This window comes from Lycium ferocissimum, chromosome 7 (genome assembly GCF_029784015.1).
Source record: "Lycium ferocissimum isolate CSIRO_LF1 chromosome 7, AGI_CSIRO_Lferr_CH_V1, whole genome shotgun sequence".
In the NCBI taxonomy this organism is placed as follows: domain Eukaryota; kingdom Viridiplantae; phylum Streptophyta; class Magnoliopsida; order Solanales; family Solanaceae; genus Lycium; species Lycium ferocissimum.
In genome coordinates this window covers 40077975-40086718 of record NC_081348.1, presented here as the reverse complement: position 1 = coordinate 40086718, position 8744 = coordinate 40077975, and the positions used below count along the sequence as shown (strand labels likewise).

The window sequence follows — 8744 nt, the reverse complement described above, 5'->3', positions numbered from 1 at the left end:
GTAAATATGTAATTTAACTTTTAAATTTAGGAGTTCATGCTTTTAATATAGTATAGATATATAATAATTTTTTTTTTAATATAGGTATATTTCGATTATTATTTAAGTTCATTAACATTATACGTAGAATAATACTTTTATGAATTTGTAACAAACTTTAATGCTATTTTTTATGATTGTTATTTCAATATTATATGCAGTAAGTATGTATATAAGCATGTACATGCATGTGTGTATTTAAGTTTCACTTCTCTGTTATTCTCTATTGTTTATCTAAATAAACAAGTTTTGGCTGTCACTAATGGAATATTTATTAAATTATAATAAAATTCATTTACAGTATAAATAAGTCATTTTTAAAATTTGTCTGTATTTTATAATTGTTTTTTGCATTACCTGCATAGAAATTATATTTATAAAGTTATTATGACCTGCTATTTTTCACTTGTATAAATAAATATTAAAGTATTGATTATTTTTAATAAATTTTTTTTCTTTATCCTGCTAATTTATTTTATTATAGAACATCATTAACTTGTATACTCAGTTAGTATTTCTCACGTTTTCTTTGTCTAGAAAATAATATTTATTTTTTATAAGAAATTTGTTACATAAATTTAAAAAAAAAAAAAAGAAAAATATCATGATTTTAAAGAAGTGAAAAAAAAAGAGACTAAAAGTTGATAATGTAAGGGTAAAATAGGCATTGAAAAAAGTCAATTAGGATAAGGGGGAAGAATGTATATTGTTCAAAGTTGAGGGGGGAGTTTGATTTTCAAAGCATAGTTGGGGGTGTAACCAACACACAGATAGTAGCATTCAACCGAAGAAATTATAATCTTACCTTGCAATGCGTCCAAAATTTAAGTTACATGTGGATTTTTGGATTCAGATCCAGAAGTGATGAGCTATAAAACACAATTTAACAGATAACCTTCTATTAACAGGCGGAACAAAGCTATTACAAAGAAAGGATAATCATAAAAGAACTCAGACAAGATTTCGACAGCTTCAATACTTTTCTTCAATGGTTCTCGTTCTCTCAAAACTCTCTACAAGCTAAAGTGACGGAACGTATATTGAGAGAATGTGAAGCACCAACTATAAAGGGAGAGACAAGGATTTCTTTCCAGTAGCGGGATCTTAATAAAACAACAAGATTTTCTGGAAATGAAAGCTAAAACTTGGTCTGTTGTCCGTAAATTTTGAGTTTTCACAAAACACAGTTCGCAAACTCAAAAGTGCAGATTGGGTACATAAAAATACCTGTTAGTAAATGCAAAAAGATAACACTGTACTAATAGACATCATGATGTCAAGAAACATGATTATAACTCTATCCTATTATCGATTCCAATTCAAGTACAGCACTTTAAAATTTATACCTGTACAATACTTCTTTTGATGAGTTGGACCATGTACAATAGTCAAGGGCAGAATAAAGCTGTAGCAGAAAAGGGATATCATAAAAGAATTTAGAGAAGAGTTTAACAAACTCTAATACAAATTATGCAGAGATGTTGGCTTTTAAAGGAACATCAACAATTCAACATGCATCTATCTAAAAGGAGAAAAGAAGTTCAAACTTTTTCAGTTTTGAGCACATACGAAACATTAAGTGATACAAAGTCGAAAATGCAAGATTTTTAACTCTCTAAAACCACATTTGGCATGAATAAACGAGCGTGCAAACTAATTAATGATTTATTTGATGTTCAAATAAGAAAGTACAAAAGGGTAAGAAACTAATGAAAGGATAGTGTAGCGAAGACTTCATTATGGCTTCAAGTACTAGTCAATTCAGTATCAACACGAGTAAAGTGATTCACGAGCAAGTGATGCACAAAAGTTCAATAAGCTAGAGAGAAGTATAAAGGGTAAAAAAAAAAAAAACAGATAACTATAGGGAATATCATTGTCCAGGACCAGGTCTTACACAAGGCTTCCAAACTGTTTCTGCTCCTCTATCCATCAAAGCAATTCCCTTGGCCTCTAGATCCCTTCTAATTTGATCGCTTCTTGCGTACTCCCTATTTTTCCTAGCTAGCACTCTTTCCTATATCGCATGCAGGATATCTTATTCGGTCAACTCAGCTCTTTTTAATGAGCTCTCCTTCAACTGTTGCAAAACCTCAGCACAAGTTGAACCAGCAGCTAGCAAACCAAGGACATCCAGCACTGCCTTCACTTCTTTGGCGAGTTCAGTTAGGGACAAAACAACAGATAATTGTTGTTCGCTTTTCAAATAAGTATTCATAAGTTTGAGGGCTTTCTGAAGAGCATATTTTAAAATTGAGGGCGTATGCAAATCATCAGCAAGTTTTATTTCCAACTCATTACGCAGCTTGTCAATGCATATCTGGGCCTGAGGGATAACAGGTGCAGGCACCCCTTCTAGTACTTTTGATGACAATAAGGCTTCTTCACAATCATGTAAGTTTTGATAAATATAGAACACAGATTCTGAAGCAATTTCTATCTCTGACACTGAGTAATTAACAGGAGAGCGGTAGTGCGTCCCCAACAAGAAGTAACTCAATGCAAGGGGATGGTACAATCGAGTAACCTCACGTATAGTAAAGAAGTTCCCTAAAGATTTCGACATCTTCTCACCATCTTTATTAACAAAACCATTATGCATCCAGCAGCTAACATTACTCTCAGGGTTAGCAGCGATATTGCTCACTCATTGCACTGTATTCCATATGCCAACCTGGTCTTCCAGGACCCCATGGGTTCTCCCAACTTGGTTCACCAGCAGAGGCGGACCTACATGGAAGGGTGGCAGTGCACATCGGAAAAAATTATGTATATATATGTGTATATACGTTGAGAAATTAATATATATTTAATTGTGCACTCTAACAAACGAAAGTGTCTTTGGGGCACGTTGGTTGCAACTGCTGCTTCCCTTACATGTCACCCCGGATCGAACCCGAATGTCACTTTTAATTATTTTTTGAGCCTATTTTTAGGAAAACAATAAGCGTTAAATGAGCTCGCCCAGATTCGAACCTGTACTGTCACCACATGTTGCACAACCTTGGCCACTGAGCTATTTCTTTCATTTGGTTCACTGTGTTAAATTTTATTTATACACATATTTGACCTATAGTGACCGGTCCGGCACAGTATTATCCCTCAGTCGTCATTAAAAATTTTGTTGGCGTTTATGTTAAGATAATAGTGCCTCAGCCGTCTTAAAATCCTGGTCCACCTCTGTTCACCAGGCTTTGCAGCCTTCCATAAGGCGAAGCCAGCAGGATTTCGCTTTCTTGAATCAACTATAACTCGTTTTCCAGCAATATTATCTTCTAATTTACGTCCACCAGATAATGCACGACCATATTCCGGAAAACTATCGACAGAAAAAAAAAACATCTCCCTCAACTGTGTATGCACGTACATTATAAATTATTTTAGCAATCATATCCTTAATCTTCTCCATATGCTTTGTAACACGTGGCTGATGAGTTGGCGGAAGGCACTGGAGATCATCCATGTCTTTTAAAAACTCTTGGCTGAATCGCGAACTTAGTGCAATCGGATCATCAACTTCTCCAAGCTCTTTAGCAACGGATTATATTGTCCTCAATATCAGTGAAATTGCGCACGTAAACAACATCATATTTCAAGTATTTTAGGTACCTGTAGAGAATGGCGAATGCTACATAGGCACGAGCATGTCCCATGTGACTAAAATCGTAAGGTGTAACGCCACACCCGTACATTTTAACCTTCCTTGGTTCCTTTGATTTGAATACTTCTTTCCGCTTTGACATTGTATGTACACCCGAAATTCCACGTTGTCCGCCATTGCGATGCTCGGAAAATTGCTGCTTTGATCGAATTTGCTAAAGTTTGTGTATATATATTGAAGTGTGGGCGGTGAATTCTATAGCTATTGGGTTTCCCCCTTTTTCCTTAAGCGAATAGGTTTTGAATCCAATAAAACGGTCCTCTTTTAAGCTGTTATATTATTGGTAAGTTAATTACTACTTCCCGTATTATAAGGTACACTTTTATGAATAAAACTATACTACTTAAATCGTCTATTACATTAACAGTAAAAATTGATTACTTTTGTGGAATGTTAAATTAAAGTAATGAACACATTGTAAAAGTATTTCCAAAACTACATTAGTTGGTAATTTGGTACAGTACTGTTAGTACTCCCTCCGTCCCAAAATAAGTTTCACATTAGCAAAAATCAACCCATTAAGAAACCAATAAATACAATATGGAGTTTAGTCATACACTATTTATTAGATTTTTTTTTTTTAATATTAAAGATGACTGCTCTTTAATGCTAAGGACATAGTTAAAAAGACTTGCCATTTTTGTTTTGAATTCCTACGATGACACTTGTTTTCGACAATTTATTTTGCTAATGTGAGACTTATTTTAGGATACAGCGAGTAATATTTTATACAACTACATATTATTGGCATACCAGTTTATATTCATTAGTGTACTATATACTATATTATTGTCTCCTTGTTGTATTTCCTTTACTCATTTCCCCCACAAACTAAAAACCGACTGCTCATACATGGGAAATCCAGGAAAAGAAGAACTAAAACTTACATACGGAAGCCTTAGCACAATTTTATGGATTAAAACTTTTGTTGAAAAAAGAAAATCCTTTCTTCCTCTACTGATGCAAACAAATTATATCATAAGCATCTCATTAACATGTTATCTAACAATAGTTGTCTTTATTGTAACGTGATTGATTATTGCATATTTCTTCTCCATATGCTTTGTAACACGTGGCTGATGAGTTGGCGGAAGGCACTGGAGATCATCCATGTCTTTTAAAAACTCTTGGCTGAATCTCGATCTTAGAGCAATCGGATCATCAACTTCTCCAAGCTCTTTAGCACGACGGATTATATTGTCATCAACATCAGTGAAATTGCGCACGTAAACAACGTCATATTTCAAGTATTTTAGGTACCTATAGATAATGTCGAATGCGACATAGGCCCGGGCATGTCCCATGCGACTAAAATCGTAAGGTGTAACGCCACACCCGTACATTTTAACCTTCCCTGGTTCCTTTGATTTGAATGCTTCTTTCTGCTTTGACATGGTATTGTACACCCGAAATTCGACGTTGTCCGCCATTGCGATCGCTCGGATAATTGTTGCTTTGATCGAATTTGCTAAGTTTGTGTATACATATTGAAGTGTGGGCGGTGAAAAACCTAAATTGTTAACTATTGGGTTCCCCTTTTTCCTTAAGTGAATAGGTTTTGAATCCAATAAAACGGGTCCTTTTTTTAATTACTACTTCCTGTATTATAAGGTAGGGGTGGGCATGGTACGGTTTTTGAAACTTCAGTATGTTAATTTCAGTTTTCGGTTTCTAAAAATACTATACCATTACCATACTATACCATTAATTTGGTATGGTTCGGTATTTTAACGTTCGATTTCGGTATTTTACGGTACGATAAATCGGTACCATAGTTTGTCCGACTTCGACTTACATATACTCATATCATGGAGAATTATGACTTCCGTTACTTAAGAAACGTCTCAATTATATGTACTAAACACCTTACACATGTAAAATATTAAAAGAAAGTACAAGCAATCCCCTTCGTAAATCAATTACACAAAAAAAGACATTTAAATCAAGATAGAGTAATAAAAGTTCAAAAGATAGAGTAGTAAAAGTTCAAATGTTTAAACAATTAGTTTTCTAATAATACTAGTTTATATATTTGTTAGTATTATAATACTAAGATATATCAATTGTATAATTATATACTTCGGTATTTTGGTATTTTCTTTATGAATAACGAATACCGTACCGAATATCAAACGTTTTAAAAATGCATACCAAATACCGTAATACCGAAACCGCGGTATAAAATTTTTTGATGTCAGTATGGTAATCGATATCCACCATACCATGCCCACCCCTATTATAAGGTACACTTTTATGAATAAAACTACTACTTAAGTCGTATATTACATTAACAGTAAAAATTGATTACTTTTGTGGAATATTAAATTAAAGTAATGAACACATTGTAAAAGTATTTCCAAAACTACATTAGTTCGTAATTTGGTACAGTACTGTTAGTACTCCCTCCGTCCCAAAATAAGTGTCACATTAGCAAAATCACGCCCATTAAGAAATCAATAAATACAATATGGAGTTTAGTCAAACTACGCCATTTATTAGATTTTTTTTTAATTATTAGTTTTTTATTTTAGAATTGAGCAATATTAAAGATGACTACTCTTTAATGCTAAGGGCATAGTTAAAAACACTTGTCAATTTTTGTCTTGAATCCTACGATGACACTTATTTTCGACAATTTATTTTGCAAAGATGACACTTATTTTAGGACACAGGGAGTAATATTTTATACAATTATATATTATTGGCATACTAGTTTATATTCATTAGTATACTATATACTATTTCTCCTTGTTGTCTTTCCTTTACTCATTTCCCCCACAAACTAAACACGGACTGCTCATACACGGGAAATCCAGGAAAAGGAGGACTAAAACTTACATACGGGAAGCCTTAGCACAATTTTATGGATTAAAACTTTTGTTGAAAAAAGAAAATCCTTTCTTCCTCTAGTAATCCAAGCAGATTATATCATAAGGATCTCATTAACATGTTGTCTAACAATAATTGTCTTTATTGTAACATGATTGATTATTGCAGATGCCTACGGGTTAGAGCTGGAAACCCGCCATTCAAGCATGTGTTTAAAGATGTTAATAGAGTTGCCGATCTGATGGCAAAGAATGAACGTAATTAATCTAGATATTTTTGGAGCCTAATGACATATTTTGCTCCTCATGCTTTTGTTATTTCTGCATTGGAAAAAAATAGCATAGATATATGTTTCCTAGGCTAGTTTTCGAAACCATCACACGGATTCCGACCCAACTACCGTAAGAACAGAATGGAAGGGCAAAAAAGGACGCTTAATTCTCTTATGATAAACATCCTTATTATTAGAAAAAAATCTTGTTGTACCAGCGTCAAACCAATTTTTATAAAGTAAAAATTTCATTACACTATTTTTGTTCTTTATTTTATTGGTATAGGTTTAAGTTCTATATATGCATTGATGGTATAAAAAATATTTACACGATCAGGTCACTTGAAAACTAATTACATGTAAACCTCACGATAATCATTAATTAATTACATGATAAAAATGATAATTAACCAGCTATAACATGTTAAAATCACTCGTAATGTAGCTAGTAACTCGAAGTGTGATCTAAAAGTTAATCTGGTGTTAGTAAAGTTTATTTATTAATTTATTCTATTCTATTGTTTTGCAATTGGCCGGGGTGGGGGGGGGAAGTTTTGTTTTGGGGCGGGGGGGGGGGGGGGGGGGGGGCGCTCAAGCATATTTGTGGCCTAAAGCAAATACTAATGAGACCTTATATTTTGTTTAAAACGACTAATAGCCTGTTTGGTCAAGCTTAGCTTATTTTGAAAAATATTTTTTGCAAAAGTGTTTTTCAAAAAAGTACTTGCCAAAAAGCAGTTTGTGTTTGGCCAAATTAATTTTAAAAACACTTTTGAGCAACAATTAGTGTTTGGCCAAACTTTTAAAAGTGCTTCTAAGTGTATTTTTCTCAAAAGTGTTTTTCAAATAAGTGTTTTTGGGGAAAAACTATTTTTTTTAGCTTCTAAAAAACTGCTTCTGCTGCTCCCCTAAAGCACTTATTTTCTCCCAAAAACTTGGTCAAACACCTCACCCTTTAAAAATAAGCACTTAATAAAAAAAATAAGTATTTTTGGGGAAAAATAAGCTTGGCCAAACAGGCTATAAATGCTAGAGCATTTGAAATCTATTTTCCTAACATTCTGAAATCCAATTTTTTTTTTTTTAACCTTTTATAATCGATTTCAGCAGTAACCTTTTACAGGTTGTATTATAGTTTTAATTTATAATTTTTTGGATAACCGGATTCATACTATAGACATATTTAAATTATAATAAATTTTGAAAATATAATATATAATTATAAAGTGAAAATAACAAACATAACAAATATGTGATAAAAATAAAAGTTGAAAAATTAGAATAATAGAATGATCCAAAAAATTGATGATATTGCTAAATATTTATTTGCTGCTTCAGTAACTCTTCGCAATGCTTGAAACGCGAGGAAAAAATAGAAAAAAGAGGGACTATATATATTTTATCAATATAGTACTTTTAAGTTATGGTTTTTCAGAAAATAATAGTATAACTTATCATACTTGAACTCAGAAAAGACAAGAAAGAGAATATAGAAATGCGTAATATTAAAATTGATGATATTGCTAAATATTTATTTGATGCTTCAGCAACTCTTCACTATGCTTGAAACGCGAGGAAAAAATAGAAAAAAGAGTGCACTTAAGTTCTGATTTTTCAGAAAATAATACTATAACTTATCATACTTGAACTCGAAAAAAGCAAAAAAGCGAATATAGAAGTGCGTAATGTTAAATTGATGATATTGCTAAATATTTATTTGGTGCTTCAGTAACTCTTCGCAATGCTTGAAACGAGAGAAAAAAATAGAAAAAAGAGCGCACTATATATATTTTATCAATATAGTACTTTTAAGTTATGATTTTTCAGAAAATAATACTATAACTTATCATACTTGAACTCGGAAAAGGCAAGAAAGAGAATATAAAAGTGCGTAATGTTAAAATTGATGATATTGCTAAATATTTATGTGGTGCTTCAGTAACT

At 32.5% G+C, this 8744-nt stretch overlaps 1 pseudogene; it reads right to left on the bottom strand.

Moving 5' to 3' along the window:
• Window positions 1–1912: 1912 nt before the first annotated feature.
• Window positions 1913–5130, bottom strand: LOC132062208 (cysteine--tRNA ligase CPS1 homolog, chloroplastic/mitochondrial-like; annotated as a pseudogene).
• Between the last annotated feature and the right edge of the window lie 3614 nt (window positions 5131–8744).